General features: G+C 40.8%; 1 protein-coding gene across 6 annotated transcripts in view; it reads left to right on the top strand.

Moving 5' to 3' along the window:
- gramd1ba (GRAM domain containing 1Ba) overlaps positions 1-17,280 on the top strand; it is a 590,058-nt gene that overhangs the window by 89,677 nt on the left and 483,101 nt on the right. The gene's annotated exons all lie outside the window — the stretch shown is intronic.

The raw sequence follows: 17,280 nt of genomic DNA, 5'->3' as shown, positions 1-17,280 counted from the left end.
ATTTGCTTTGACCCTGAACTGAGCTTCTGACCTCTTCATCACCAAGACCACCTACTTCTGCCACCGTAATATCACCCGTGTCTGCATTTGCCTCAGCTCATCTGGTGCTTTTGTTACCTCCAGCATTTGTTGCCCATCCCTAATTGCATCACCACTCACACACAGGGGCAGCAGTGTGTACCATCTACAAGATGCACTGCAGCAACTCACCATGCCTTCTTAGACAGCACCTTCCAAACCCAAACCTCCTCTACCTAGAAGGATAAGGGTAGTGAACACATGGGAACTGCACCACCTGCAAGTACCCCACCAAGCCATACACCATGCTAACTTGGATCTGTATCGCTGCATTGGATCAGAGTCCTGGAACTTCCTTCCTAACAGCCCTGTGAGAGTACCTGATGTATGATCTAGTTGAATGGTGGACCAGACTCGAAGGGCCAAAAGGTCTACTCATGCTTCTATTTCCTATGTTCCTTTGTGGGCATCGCTGGCAAGACCAGCATATGTTGCCCATCCCTAATTGCACTTGAGAAGGTTGTAGTGAGCTGCTTTCTTGAACTGCTGCAGTGCATCTGGTGTAGGTACTCCCACAGTGCTGTTAGGAAGGAAGTTCCAAGATTTTGATCCAGTGCTAGTGAAGGAATAATGGTATAGTTCCAAGTCAGGATGGTGTATGGTTTGAAGGGGTACTTGCAGGTGGTGGTGTTCTCATGTGTCTGCTACCCTTATCCTTCTAGGTGGTGGAGGTCACGGGTTTGGAAGGTGCTGTCTAAGGAGGCATGGTAAGATGCTGCAGTGCATTTTGTAGATGGTACACACTGCTACCACTGTACGTCAGTGGTGAAGGGGTTGAATGTTTGAGTTGGTGGATGAGGTGCCCCGCAAAACTGACCTTTTTGACCAAGCTTTTGGTCAGTTGTCTTAATATCTTCTTAAATAGCTTGTTTCAAATTTTGTTTGATAATGTTCCTGTGAAGGGCCTTGAGACATTTTACTATGCTTAAAGGCGCTATATAAATGAAAGTTGTGTTTCATCAAATCAACATGTTAGATTGTAAGTGCTTTTTTCCCCATTCATGAAATATGGGTATCATTGGCATTACTGCACATCTTTCGTTGCCCTGATAAGGTAGTTAATGGGCCTTCTGCTTGGTAAATTGTCCAGCTTGGTAGGACACTTCAGAGGGCAGTTAACAGTGAAACAAGTTTGAGTGGGACTAGAGTAACATATTGGACAGACTAGGTAAGGATAGAAGGTTCCGTTCCCTAAAGGACATTAGTGAAATAGTTGGATTTTTATGTTTTATGCGGCTTGTTTTTATATATACTTTCAAAATGCTAAAAATGTTTTCTTGTCAGTTAGTGCTAATTTTCCATTGCTTGGAGAGGGAGAAGGTGGAGCTTATAAACAGCAAATTGTGATATACCCTGTGAATGGCTGGTTTTGCTGTAAATCATAGGGAAAAGAATTCTGGTAGTTTCAACCAGTTACTTTATTGAGTCTCTTCAGTTGAAAGCGATGGCTATGGTAACCCCTAGCATTCAAGATTTAGACTTCTGAGACAAATGCAGGCCTCCAGGTGGAAAATGTTGCAGGTGTTTAAAACCTTGGAAATGTTATGTAGGCAATTATTTGCTTGCAAATGGTGTAATTCTTTATGATATTATGCCATAAGCCTCATTTCCAGTAGTAAATGAGCTTGGGCTCAGCTGTGATGCTCGCTGTGACAAAGTAGCAATAACATCGTAAAATTATTATATTTGAACAGATAGAATATCACTTCTGTAGAAAGGACTTCATAAATCATGATAAATAAACCTCTCTAGAACCCCAGGATAATTGTAGCTAGAAATTGCTGAGACATATCGATTTTTCTTTAATAATAGCGTTGCATATCATTGCTCACAGTAATTAAAAGGATACTAATTTTTACATAAACAGGGATAGTATGCAATTCACACAATTGTGAGTGGCGCAGTGGTTGGCACCGCAACCTCACAGCTCCAGCGACCCGGGTTCAGTTCTGGGTACTGCCTGTGTGGAGTTTGCAAGTTCTCCCTGTGACCGTGTGGGTTTCCGCCGGGTGCTCCGGTTTCCTCCCACAGCCAAAGACTTGCAGGTTGATAGGTAAATTGGCCATTGTAAATTGCCCCTAGTGTAGGTAGGCAGTAGGAGAATGGTAGGGAATATGGGATTAATGTAGGATTAGTATAAATGGGTGGTTGTTGGTCAGCACAGACTCGGTGGGCCAAAGGGCCTGTTTCAGTGCTGTATCTCTAAATAAAAATAAATAAATTTGTTAACCGCTAGGGTGGAGCTATGTCCAGTTGGCTGGTGCAAATGGATGCAATTTGAGGTCAATTACCAGCTAATTCGTCTTGAGGTGCAGCCTGAGATTAATAAGGGGATAATTGTTACTCTGTAAATCAATCCCAAAATTGTATGAGAGGAGTATATCCTGAATAAGTACAGAGATGCATTTGCTTCCAACCTCCTCAGCTGACCCCACCGAGGTTCATGGGGTTGGGGAGGGGGGCTTTTGGCTGCGAATAGCTGGCCAGAAATGCTGGTCAAAACTTGCCAGGGTCAAGGGAGGATGCCAGTTTTCTGTTCCCAATCTTCAGCATTCAAGCCCTGATCCCTGCCTGAACCCCCAGGTGGGTCGCACATTCAGCACTGTTGACAAAATACCCCTCATCAGGTTTCAGCCACAGAAAATTGATCCATGCCTGCTGTAGTCAATGTTCACGTAGTGGTGTCTATTCTATTTAAATTCAGCAAGGATGCTCATGTCTAGAAGATTTTGTAAACATGAAAAATTAATGTGCTCTGCAAGCCCGAAACATGTGACTTGCTTCTCGTAGCAGCCATTTTCTGTGCTGGTTTCTGTAATTTGGAGTGTTTCTTGCATGCTTTCCTGTACTTGCTGCTTCAGCATACACAGGGAACAAAACAGCACTTTCACTGGTGACAAAGGTAAACTACCCCATGTTCTTTGCTTAAAATAGAGTGATTTTCGTATTAGGTGCAGCAATGACTAAACACAAAAAAAACTAAGTGCAATTTGCACAGCAATGAATAAAAGATCAGAGTTCCACAGAACTAAAATCCATCTCTTCTCATTTATTATCAGTAAATTCTGCTGAGATCACTGTCCAAATATTGCATAAATACATGTTTAAATCTCCAGGATTTATTTATAGAGAAATAGGAGCTATTGAAACATTTTACTTATGAAAGTAAATTGTTTCTAAGATCCATTTTCATGTGGAAACTGTATTTCAGGCCCTGTAGATAGAATTTGACTAAATTTAAATTTAGACCACTAATTGAGCCAATATATATTTTGTAGCTGATGTTCAAAAGCACATTCACAACTCCCCAAAGGGTTCAAAACTGAATTGAAAGACTGACCTGTATATAATTTCTGGCATGTATGTAATTGCACAAAAACTTATGCTGATCCATCAGAAGTTAGACTCAATTACATTGTCAGTTTTCAGGTATGAAATTACATCTTTCCTCTGAATCAGAAGGCAGTGGGTTAAAGTCCCAGTCCAGAGACTTGAGCACAAAATCTAGGAAGTTGCTGCAGTGCAGTAGTGAGGAAGTGTTGCATTGTCCATTTTTTAGATGAGAGAGTAAACTGAGGCCATGTCTGTCTTCTCAGGTGGATGTAAAAGACCCCATGGCACTATTTCAAAGACAAGCAGGGTGTTCTTCCCGGTGTCCTAGATAATATTTATTCCTTAACCAACATTACTGAAACATATTATGTAGTCATTTTCACATTGCTGGTCGTGGGAGCTTGCTGCATGCTAATTGGCTGCTACATTTCCTACCTTGCAACAGTGATTACACTTCAAAAGTACTTAATTAGCTGTAAAAAAAAAACCCCTGAGAAGTGATAAAGGCATGAAAGATGCAATATAAATGCACATCATTTGTTTAATCTATGTGTGTAAACACTTCAGCAGGAGCCTTGAGTATGCCCCAGTTTAAACCCTTGCATTCCAAAGGTTACCTGGAATGCCAAATTGATGAGACCTCAAGCTTTAAGAATCTGTACTCCAGAATATTGAGAGCCAGTTAGTGATGAAGTAGCACAGGCATTAGTAATTTCCTCAAAATTCTTTGGAGACAGGAATTGTATCAAAGGCACAGACAGGAAAATCTTACACCCGTATTCAAAAATGTAAAAGTAATAAACCAGGTAATAATTGTAGATTAGCTGACTTCACATCCATAGTAAGAAAATTGCTAGAGTGCATGAATGAATATTTTAAAAGTATCAGCTAGTCAGGGACAGTCAACACAGATTTATAATGTGCAGGATATACTTAACTAAAGCAGTTGCATTTTTGAGGAAATTACCAAGGTTATAGACTAACCGGATGTGGTATACTTGGATGTTGTAAAAGTATATGATATTTTCATGACCTCAGGATATCCCGAAGTACTTTTGAAATGTAGTCACTGTTGTAATGTAGGAAACGCTGCAACTAGTTTGTGCACAGCAAGCTCCCACAAATAGCAATGTGATGACGACCAAATGATCTGTTTAAGTCAAATAAGAACAGAAAATGCAGGAAACATTCAGCAGGTCAGGCAGCATCTGTGGAAAGAGAAACAGAGTTAACATTTCAGGTCAATGACCTTTCATCAGAACTTTAAGTGATGTTGGATCGTGCAATATAGGAGACGTGCAAAAATTAAGATCCGTTGTATTAACAATAATGTCAGCATGGAGAGAGGGAAAGGAAATAGAGAGTAGGATTAATGAATGTTTTTGGATTGATGAGATCTAGTATGCCTCAAGAATCTTGGCCTTATGAACCTGGCTCATGTACAGTGGCTCTTCTCTCCACTGAAACTTTCCTGCTCATGTATGTATTTTACCATGTCACGTGGAGAGTGCGGTATAGCTGCATCTCCTTGCCATTTCCTATATCCATGTAGAGGGAATGGCAAGGATTTGCAGCTACCACTGGCAATGGCAAAGTGGTCCATATAGTTGATTTCTTTGCTGAAATTCCTGTGATATTATTGGGAGAAATTCAACTTACAGCTGCCTGTTTTACACCTGTAAAATGGAAGTTAAGCTTCACAGTATTGAGACACAATCTATCGTTTCTGATCAGGATTGTAATATCTGGGTTACTATACTTTTTGAACCTAATAAAGGTAGTAGTCTGTGAGTTAAGGTAACTGGAGTTTTTACAAATGCCTATCAACTATGGCTGCCACTACAATACTCCTCACATGAGGTTCTGTACAATCTGTGACATCATATCCTGTAATGCTTACAGTCTACTTACATATCTACCTAGAAACAATCTATATCACATTATATGACATTTCCCCTCAAGTCTCTGACTTCATTCATCAGGTTAAGTTATGCTGTGGTGTTTTCATGACTCTGCCACAATGCGTTCTCCTTTCATTTGAAGATGTTTGGGGTTTAGAGTCTCTTAGTTCTTCCTCTTAACTTTCTTATATCTGAGTGGAACAATTTGATGACTCCAGTTCTCTATCTCAGTTGTCCACTGGATTGTCTGCTGATTGTCGAATCACTGGTTTACCAACTCTCCCTGATGACCGATTCTCTTGCACTTCTTCCATTTGTTTCTTCTTGGAACTGGTACCAATGATCTTCTGTTCCTTCTTATCATTCCCTGGTCAGTCTGGATAATGTATGATCTTGGAAAAGGTGATTTCTCTCTCAATTCTCAGTTCCTATTCTGGTCTTAAACCCAAACTGATTCTCCAGGTTGGCTGTCTGACAGATTTTGCACTCGGTAGCTTCTATCATAATTCTCAGCTTGAATTGATCGCTCTCTAACCTTTCTCTTACATTTTCCAAGTCTTCTCCACTAATTAGTGCACTTGGGAGAATAGGTAGTTTTGTCTTCAACCTTCTTCCCATTAATAATTCACAAGGGGCTAACCCATTCTGAATTAGAGTAGATTGATAGCGTAACAGTGCCAATTGAAAATTTTTGTTTTTCTTCAGTAACATCTTCACAGTCCGTACACCTCTCTCAGCATCTCCATTGACCTCGGTGAACTGGTGGCATGAACAAATCCATATGTTTCAGTAAACACTTTGAAACTTTCATTCACAAATTGTGGTCCATTGTCAGATATCACAATATCTGGAATGTTGTGTGTAGCAAAGATTTCTCTTAAAGATTTGACCATAGCCTCTGAATTCTGGCCATGTAGTAGCTTAACATCAACCTATCTCGGGTAATAGCCAACAACAATAAGGAGCATCTTCCCTTTATGCTCAAAGAGATCCATTTTTAGATGCTCCCGTCGTCTGGATGGAAATGAAGATGACATAAGTGGCTCCCTCACTTTGTCTGCTGGTGGCAAATGCGATGCATCTGGATACCATTTCTTTGCTATCTTTTGATATCCCGGGCCACCATACTGAGTTTCTGGATCTTGCTCTACATTTAGTGATCCCTAAGTGACCTTGGTGTAATTTCTGCAAGATATCCAATCTTAAAGCACTTGGGATGACCAGTCTTTCATCATAGACCAGCAAATCATCCACAATACTCAGATGACCTCTTTGCTCATGATATTTCCTTAAAACCAGGTTATGTGGCATATATGCTGACCAACCATTTTGACAATATTCTCTTCAATTGCATACCTCGTCGTCTTTCGTTAAGTTTCTGATTTCACTCAATTTTTTAGCTGTTGCCAGTAAGTTCTCGGTTATTGTTAAAGCAAAGACTTCTGCTTCCTCCAGAAGTAAGACATTTCTTTCTTCAGGTCTTCCAATGTTGCTCTTGATGATGCATCTGCTGTTATTTGTTATTTGCCTGGAATATATTGGTCGTCAAATTAAGTCTCATTAGTCTTAGTTGAAATCTTTGTACCCTTGGGGGTAACTTAGCTAGCTGTTTCGAATTGAACAACTTCAGGATTGGTTTGTGATTGGTTTCAATCTTAAACGTAAGGCCCAGTACATAGTTCAAAACTTTTTTGCATGCCCACCTTATTGCCAACACTTACTTCTCAATAGCTGCATATCTCTGTTCAGTTAATTAATGCAAAGTGAAATACACAGGTCTCCGTCTTCCATCCTTCTGGATCTGAAACAAGACTGCACCTAAATCCTGTTGCTGATGCATCCGCATTAGCTCTAGATCATAGTGCGCTAACACCTCTGACAAAGTTAACATCTCTGATTTTTTTCAAAGGATTTTTTCTGGCTTTCTCCCCAATACCAGGTATGACTACTCTTTAGCAGTTGTCACAAGGGCTCATTTATTGTAGCTAAATTTAGTAAGAATTCCCCTACCTGATTCACCATTCTCATGAATCTTTGTAGTTTCATTATGTTCTTTGGTTCTGAGAAATCTTTTATTGCCTAGTCTTCTGTGGATCTGCCTTGATGTCTAACCTATCAATTACGTGATGCCACGGAACCGTATTTATTTTTCTCCTCGGAATAAAACGGTGTGCCTTTAAGACTCAGTTAAAAACAGTGTACCTTAAGACAGAGAGAGAAGCTTTTGGATTTCTGAGGCGCAGTGTGCCAGCTGCACTTGTTACCTAGGCCACAGCAGGAGAGAGAGGTCAAATGGTGTACTGTAACAATTTAACTGTGTGTAAAAACCGGCTGAAACCAGTTTCCAGAGCTTCACCAGCGAAGCGTGCTAATGTAGAAAAGAGCTATCTATTTCTCTCAGCAAAAATTCTACAAGGAGCTACAGGCTGAGTTAATTGCCCAGGAAGGAAAAAAAAATTATTTGTAGAGACTGTTTGTGTTGCTGATGTAAAGTTTCGACTGAGACACTGTCGGTTTTAAAATTCAAGTTGATCTATTGCTGTGCTCATTGTTGAAAGAACTGATTGATGCCTGCTGTAGCCGAAGTGTTTTGAATGCCTATCTGCAAAGAGATTATTTCATCAAATCCGCATGGAGACTTCGAGTGGCATTTGATTATTTTCACGTTAAAATACCTCACCCATCAAGAACCTAACCCACAAAATCTTATATGCCAGTTATTTATTTATTCTTAAGAAACAGCTAATTTTTAAACATAACTTTTTTAGAAAGGAAACCAGTTAACTGTGATTTTTGAGTGCATGTGTGTGTGCATGGGGGAATTGGGTTAAAATAAGAAGTTACAAGGTCTTTAGACATAGGCTTATCTTAATAATGTTTTAAGATTTAGTTTTTAATAAATAGTTAATTTGTTGTTTTCTAAAGATACCTGGTTTGGTCCGTTTTATTCTGGGGGTTACTAGAGTGTTTAATTTGGCTGTTTTCTGCATGGGTGGGAAAACTTTAATAATATGTGACCTTTGGAGTGATGGGACTGAAATGACGGTGCATTGCTCCCACCTCGGTCGTAACAGTGACCAATGACCGTCACTGTCTGCAAAAATACACCGTTTTCATTTAACTTGAGACCTGCTTTTTCTAGTCTTTGTAATACAGCTCTTACTCTTGTGTCGTGTTCCTTCTGGTTTGCTCTGTGAATTAGAATGTCGTTCATGTGACAGATTATTCCCTCCAAGCCTTTCAGGATTCTTGACATTGTTCTCTGAAAGATCTCTGGTGCCAATGTTGTACCAAATGGTAACCTGTTGAAACAGAATCTCCCAACTGATGTTATAAATGTTGTCAACAATTTAGACTCTTCGTCCAACAGTAACTGCCAGAATCCACTGTTTGCATCTAATTTTGTAAATATGGAGCTTTTTCCAGTTTTGCTGAACTTTCATCCACGGATGCCATTGGGTGGCTCTCTCTCTCTCTCTACTGCTTTGTTAAGTTGAGTGAGGTCTACACACAGTTGGATAGGCAAAGGATAATATTTAAAGAACGTGTGCATGAATTACAACAATTACCCATTCCTGTCTGGTGCAAAATTAAAACCGGAAAGGTAGCTCAACCATGGCTTACAAAAGAAATTAGGGATAGTATTAGAGCCAAAGATGAGGCATATAAAATTGCCAGAAAAAGCACCAAGTCTGAGGTTTGGGAGCAGTTTAGAATTCAGCAAAGGAGGACAAAGAGGTTGATTAAGCGGGGGAAAATAGAGTATGAGAGTAAATTTGTGGGAACATAAAACTGACTGTAAAAGCTTCTATAAATATGTAAAGAGAAAAAGATTATTGAAGACAAAATGTAGGTCCCTTACAGTCAGAAAGGGGGAAATTATAATGGAGAACAAAGAAATGGCAGAACAATTAAACGCATACTTTGGTTCTGTCTTCACAAAGGAGGACACAAATAACCCCCCAGAAATGTTAGGGAACCAAGGGTCGAATGAGAGGGAGGAACTGAAGGAAATCAGTATTAGTAAAACATAGTGCTAGGGAAATTAATGGGGTTAAAGGCTGACAAATCCCCAGGGCCTGATAATCTACATCCTGGAGTACTAAAGGAAGTGGCCCTGGAAATAGTGTGTGCATTGGTGGTCATCTTCCAAAATTCTATATACTCTGGAGCAGTTCTTACAGATTAGAGGATGACAAATGTAACCCCACTATTTAAAAAAGGAGAGAGAAAAAATAGGGAACTACGGACCAATGAGCCTTACATCAGAAGTGGGGAAAATGCTAGAGTCTATTATAAAGGATGTAAAAGCAGAACACATGGAAAGCATAAACAGGATTGGGCAAAGTCAGCATGGGTTTACGAAAGGGAAATCATGCTTAACAAATCTACTGGAGGTTTTTGAGGATGTAACTAGTAGAATAGATAAGGGAGAACCAGTGGATGTGGTGTATTTGGATTTTCAGAAAGCTTTTGATAAGGTCCCACATCAGAGGTTAGTATGCAAAATTTAAAGCACATGGGATTGGGGTAATATATTGACATGTATTGAGAATTGGTTGACAGACAGGAAACGGAGAGTAGGAATAAACGGGTCTTTTTCCAGTTGGCAGGCAGTGTCTAGTGGGTTACTGCAGGGATCAGTGCTTGGGCCCCAGCTATTCACAATATGTATTAATGACTTGGGTGAGAGAACTAAATGTAACATTTCCAAGTTTTCAGACGAGACAAAGTCGGGGGGGGGGGGGGGGTGGGGTGGGTGGCGGGGGGTAAGTGAGCTATGAGGAGGATGCAAAGAGGCTCCAATGTGATTTGGACAAGTTAGGTGAGTGGGCAAATGCATGGCAGATGCAATATAATGTGGATAAATGTGAGGTTATCCACTTTGGCTGTAAAAACATAAATTCAGATAATAATCTGCCTGGCAATAGATTGGGAAAGGGGGAGGTGCAACAAGACCTGGGTGTCCTTGTACACCAGTCGCTGAAAGCAAGCATTCAGGTGCAGCAAGCAATTAGGAAGGCGAATGGTATGTTGGCCTTCATTGCAAGACGATTTGACTACAGGAACAAGAATGTCATATTGCAATTATACAGGGCCTTGGTGAGACCACGTCTGGAGTATTGTGTGCAGTTTTGGTCTCCTTATCTGAGGAAGGATGTTCTTGCCATGGAGGGAGTGCAAAGAAGATTTACTAGGCTAATTCCTGGGATGGCAGGATTGACGTATGAGGAGAGATTGGGTCGACTAGGCCTATATTCACTAGAAGAATTTGAGGGGATCTCATAGAAACCTATAAAATTCTAACAGGGCTAGAGAGGCTAGATGCAGGGAGGATGTTCCTGATGGCTGGGGAGTCCAGAACCAGGGGTCACAGTCTCAGGATATGGGGTATGCCATTTAGAACCGAGATGAAGAGAAATTTCTTCACTCAGAGGGTGGTGAACCTGTGGAATTCTCTACTGCAGAAGGCTGTGGAGGCCAAATCATTAAATATATTCAAGAAGGAGATGGATATATTTCTTAATGCCAAAGGGATCAAGTAATATGGGGAGAAAGTGGGAACAGGGTACTGAATTAGACGATCAGCCATGATCTTTTTTGAATGGCAGAACAGGCCTGAAGGGCCAAATGGCCTACTCCTATTTTTTTCTATGTTTTCTCTTATGGACCCATTTGGTTTCTTTACTGAAACCATGCCAGAGCACCATCTAATTGGTTTAGTTACTGCTGATATCACTCTTTGGTTCTCCATTGCTTCTGTTTCTTTTTTAACCTTTTCCAGTCCTGGGTGTGAGATCTTTCTCAGTGTAAGTAAACACACTGGCTTGGCCTCATTTCTCAGACTTATCTAGTATTCTGTCTTCAGTTTTCCGAATCCTCTAAATAGTTTTGGGAATTCAGCCCTAAAATCTCTTGGTTGGTTCACTTGTTTTTAAATTTCTTTTAGCCGACATATCAGTTGTAGGTCAATGCAAGCCTTCCTGCTGAGTAATGAACAACTCTGATTCTTAATAATATACAGCATTTTGGGAATCTCTTTATTCTTGTATCTTAAAATCATTCTCAGTTCCCCTATAACTTTCAGCTCTATGCCTCCAGGCCCAAGTAGCTTCTTCTTTGTTCTCAAGCTTCCCTTCTTTAGCAATGGTTCCTTACCCGAGAGAACAGAAACTGATCCTCCTGTGTCTAACTTAAAGCTAGTTTAATTTCTCCTACTGTGGTATCTGATGTCTAGCAATTTTCATTTGCTCCTTGTATTTCTCCTAAGATGGGAGGTTCAGTCATTTGCTCGCTTATTCTCGTTTAAACAATATGTCCCTTTGCTGGTCTGCAGTATTTGCTTCTTGCTGCAACACAGCAACTGAAAATGTCCCTTTTCTCTACATGGGAAACATTTGCCTCCTGGCTGGGCAATTTTCCTGCCAATGTCTCTCTTGTCCACACCTACTACAATTCAGTGCTGCCATCTCTGGATGTCTTTTCCCCCCTTTTGGGCTTTTTGGTGCCATTCCGTTTTTTTTTTTCACCGACACCGTTGAGTCTAATGCCTTTGAGTTCGGACTCTCCCCTTTCCCTCAGGTCAGGTCAGTTGAATTTTCTAACCTCCCGCTGTCGTTTTAGCTGATTGGCTTTTTGTAAACTCAAGTCTTCCCTCGACTGTAGTTGATCTGACAGCGCATCGTCAATAACCCTGACCACGATTCTATCTCAAATCAATTCCTCACGCAAGTTTCCATACTCACAATCTTCAGCAATCTTGTATAGATCATTAATAAATGTTTAACAGCTTTTCCATTTTATCTGGTTGTACTTATTAAATTTTGCCCATTCAAAGATAACATTTTTTCTGATCTTGAAATACCCTTCTATGGCTTTCCTGACTTCTTCATAAGTAGTCTGCTTCTCATTATTCATTGCATTATGAGAATGTTGTTTGCACACTCCCCCGTGGGATATAACAATGTACAGACCTGCTCTTTGTCTGGTCTGTGAGCTAAACCTGACGCAGAATGGTACCCCTCGAATCTCCAGACCCATTTTGGCCATGCCTTGGCTTGGTTCCGACCGCTCGAAGGCCTCTGGCAAGGGCAATGAATTTTCCATCATCTTCTGTTTTTTAATTTTTTTTTTTCCCCCCATGTTATTGTTTCTTCTCTTCTATGATCACTTTTCCACTGCCACGATATGATACCTGGGTTACTATACTCTTTATACCAAATAAAGATAGTAGTCTTTGGGTTAAGGTAACTGGAGTTTATTTATTAATGTCTATTATCTCTGGCTGCCAATACAGTCCTCCTTGCGTGAGGCTCTGTACAATCTGTGACATCGCATCCTGTAATGATGCTTACAGTCTATCTACATATCTACCTAGCAACAACCTACATTACATTATACTACAGGGATCTGAAGAATGCTGGATGCCATATTGACTCAGGCAAATTTTAGTTGTCTGGGGCACCTGCCTCAAATGGGTATTCAGCTCTTTAAATATGTTAAATATGTGAATCAAGAACCTATGCAGGTTGTAGCACTCTGAAAGAAAAATATAGGGGCATTTGAGCAGAGTTTGCGCTGCACATTCTGTACTGAGTTGTATTAGATCTTGAATGGCCTAGCCAATGGCCCTGAAAGGGACTGCTGGAAACTGTTCAAAAAAAAGACCTAAGAAATTTTCAGTCATTTTTGTGGGCCCAGGTGAAGCAAGAATGCACACACACATTTTTCTGGTCTGCAGCAGGGAGGTTCAAGGCTTTCCCTGCAGACTTAACTTGCCAGTTGGCCATGCATGAAAACCACTGAGATCCTGCCCTCACCAACTGGCAAGTTGTACTGGAGTGTTGTCTTGACTTCTGCAGCTTGTCGGCATTTTTTTTAAAAAACCTGAAAGCCAAATTTGGCTTGGACCTCAGGACACATGGACGTTGTCCGATTTGGGTGAAAGTTGAAATTCCCTTGCTGTGATTCCCATGTCCAAAGAGGCACACTTTCTAGCATTTGCTGCTGTGCAACAATCAGGCCCTGAAATAGGAGTTGATTTTTCCTTCCCCAGCCCAGGAGGGCTGAGACCACTAGTCTGCAGGTGGTAAACTGGCCTAATACTGGATAAATGGTCCACTCTAAAATAAAATTACGTATTCAATCGTCATTAGACCTGGGCAGTTGCTCATTGTAGCCCATGTCCCTCTGCAGTCCATGGGAAACTCCGGATTTTCGTCTTTTAGGTGCTGATTACCCTGCCTCAATTGCTGTGGATCAAATGAGGAAAAAGATTTTCCAAATCATAGCATACTTTCCTGGATTGGCCATCCAAACAAGCTCTTCAAGGAGTTCCTCCAAAAAGATTTATTTTTCTCATGTTAATATGGTACTTCCAAAGTCCATTGCCATGACAATGAAGTGGGCAGGGCAGACTCGTGTAGGCACATATAATTTTTCATGCGTTTTTGAGCATTCATGGCTTTTTATTTAATTGCTGGTATACTATCTTCCTGCAAGACTAATATTGCATCTTTTGCAGCAGAGAATTAAATGTTAATCCATTACAAGCCATTTTACTTGGCAATAATAGGCAATTTTTAAAAGTTCTTCCTCCTCCCCCTCACGTAGCCAACACTCCCAAAAAAAACTCTCCTCCTTCAATTCTCTTTCCTTTTCGGAGCATCCACCAGCCCCTCGCCAGAGTGGCTATTTGTGATATGTGCGTTTAGGCAGTGAATATTCGTAGGCTATGTGACATTGGGGTGGGTGGATGGATAGAGGCTTGTGTCATGGATGGGTTCAATTCTGCCTCACCTGATGTCCACAGAGGGACACTTCCAAGCAGGAGTTGCAGGACAGCAATAAGGCACAGGAATACTGTGGATTTTTTTCTTCCCTTACCCAGGAGGGCTGAAAGGCTCTGCCATTGTAACTGAGCTCAGCTAACTTGTCAACAGACTATAAATTGGATCTGGGACCTTCTGGTCTATATGGCTAAGTTATATGCTCCTTTTCTAACTGAGCATTAGAGAATCGTGCTACATTTCAACTATCTTTAAAATTTACAGATAGAATTTCTTAAATGTTTGCCAAAATTGATCATGGCTATAAACCAGAGCAAAGCATTTTATACTCGTGCCAACTTATTTATGAACATTAGTACAGAGAGAAAATCATACCCTTATGATCTGTGTCAACTGTTCCATTCATAAGAAATAGGAGCAAGAGTAGACCATACGACCTGGTAAGCCTGCTTCGCATTGTGTATTAGCAAACAGTATGTGTCCCAAACCCTTTTCATGAACATTAATGGAGGACTATTTTTCTCTTTTGTGCATGGTGTAAATAATTACATAGGCGAAACATATCCAGGAAGATTGTATCGAAAGGATCACATGCCTGTAATAGAGATTCCTGAATTTTTCTTTCACTAAATTGGGTGAAATATGTAATAGCATTTGTATTAATTTAAAGAGAGTCCTATTTGAATTTTTGTAATTACTTTGAGAGAGATTAAAGGTTCCTTCTATTTCATATCCATTTTCTGATGGTGCCAAAGCAAATCATTTCTTATTGCAGCTAATTTCAATGAAATTGAGAGACTTTAAAAAAGGTAAATGTTAATGTCAGGATGATCTTGTCATGTGTTTTTTGGTCATGTCTATAGAAAGGCAGAAAATGTTAATTTTAATTCTTTCTGTGGATTTCACAGGTCAAATTGTCAATCCATGACTGAGAGGATGAGGACGTGACAGACTTGAGAGAAGGTCACAATACTGATCTAACCAGAGGTGTAGGAAGGTAGCATGGCTGACAATATTCTTATTTCCACTCAGTGGGAACAGCTTCACCATTATGGTGGTACCTTCTTCCCGATAGCTTGAAACATAGAAACATAGAAAATAGGAGCAGGAGTAGGCCATTCGGCCCTTCAAGCCTGTGCCACCATTCATTATGATCATGGCTGATCATCCAACTCAGTAACCTGTTCCCGCTTTCTCCCCATACCCTTTGATGCCTTTAGACCCAAGAGCTATATCTAACTCCTTCTTGAAAACATACAATGTTTTGGCCTCAACTGCTTTCTGTGGCGGAAACTTCCACAGGCTTACCACTGTCTGGGTGAAGAAATTTCTCCTCATCTCAGTCCTGAAAGGTTTACCCTGTATCCTTAGACAATGACCCCTGGTTCTGGACTCCGCCACCATTGGGAACATCCTTCCTGCATCTACCCTGTCAAGTCCTGTTATAATTTTATAGATTTCTGTGAGCTCTCCCCTCACTCTTCTGAGCTCCAGCGAATATAATCCTAACCGACTCAATCTCTCCTCATACGTCAGTCCCGCCATCCCAGGAATCAGTCTGGTAAACCTTCGCTGCACTCCCTCTATTGCAAGAACATCCTTCTTCAGATAAGGAGACCAAAACTGCACACAATATTCCAGGTGTAGCCTTACCAAGGCCCTGTATAATTGCAGCAAGACATCCCTGTTCCTGTACTCATCCTCTCGCTATGAAGGTTAACATGCCATTTGCCTTTTATACCACCTGTTGCACCTGCATGCTTACCTTCAGCGACTGGTGTACGAGAACACCCAGGTCTCGCTGCATATTCCTCTCTGTTTATAGCCATTCAAATAATAATCTGCCTTCCTGTTTTTGCTACCAAAGTGGATAACCTCACATTTATCCACATTATACTACATCAGCCATGCATTAGCCCACTCCCTCAACTTGTCCAAACCACCCTGAAACCTCTCTGCATCCTCCTCACAACTCACCCTCCCACCCAGTTTTGTGTCATCTGCAAATTTGGGGATATTACATTTAGTTCTCTCATCTAAATCATTAATATATATTGTGAATAGCTGGGGTCCTAGCACCGATCCCTGCGGTACCCCACTAGTCACTGCCTGCCATTCGGAAAAAGACCCATTTATCACTACTCTTTGTTTCCTGTCTGCCAACCTATTTTCTATCCATTGCAATACACTACCCCCAATCCCATGCGCTTTAATTTTACATGCTAAACTCTTATGTGGGACTTTGTTGAAAGCCTTCTGAAAGTCCAAATAAACCACATCCACTGGCTCCCCCTCATCAACTCTACTAGTTACATCCTCAAAGAACTCTAGTAGATTTGTCAAGCATAATTTCCCTTTCATAAATCCATGCTGACTCTGCCAGATTCTGCCACTGTTCTCTAAGTGCTCTGCTATAAATTTCTTTCATAATGGACTCTAGAATTTTCCCCACTACCGATGTCAGGCTGTCTGGTCTTTGATTCCCTGCTTTCTCTCTACCTCCCTTTTTAAATAGTGGGGTTACATTCGCTACCCTCCAATCTGTAGGAACTGTTGCAGAGTCTATAGAATCTTGGAAGATGACCAGCAATGCATCCGCTGTTTCTAGGGCCACTTCCTTAAGTACTCTGGGTGAGATTGGGAATTTGATGTGTGGAATGGTGGGTCTGATTCCACTTTCAATCACTGTACGGTGCAGCACTCAGTGCACTTGTGTGTCACTCCACTAGTCAGCCCTGGCTTAATTATTTTATTAACAATTGGTCATTAAAATTCATCGTGAAAAGTGCACCAGAAAGTGATTGTTGCTGACGGCAAGCCCCAGAGTGCAGAATGGAAGTTTTGCAACACAAACTGTGTGAATGTAAGTACAGCACATTGTAAAGTACAGATTCAATACTTGAATGTAATGGGGGGGAAACCCATTTCTGTGAATGGTTATACCCAATGTACTGCACCTCTTATTTATTCTAACTGTTGAAGAGAATACTGAAGTTTTCATACTTTCATTTTAGTTTAGAAACTAACCTTATCCACAAGACTCTCAGCACTATGATTCTTTTAAAATGATATGTTTGATGGGGTACAGTGATTGCATTTGGGATGGATGAGAAAATGGATGACATCACAAAGTTGAAGTTTATGGTTTCTTAATGGTGGTATCATACTCCATCTGCATC

The sequence above is a fragment of the Heterodontus francisci genome, chromosome 22, assembly GCF_036365525.1.
Source record: "Heterodontus francisci isolate sHetFra1 chromosome 22, sHetFra1.hap1, whole genome shotgun sequence".
Classification (NCBI taxonomy): domain Eukaryota; kingdom Metazoa; phylum Chordata; class Chondrichthyes; order Heterodontiformes; family Heterodontidae; genus Heterodontus; species Heterodontus francisci.
This window is presented reverse-complemented; position numbering and strand designations above follow the sequence as displayed.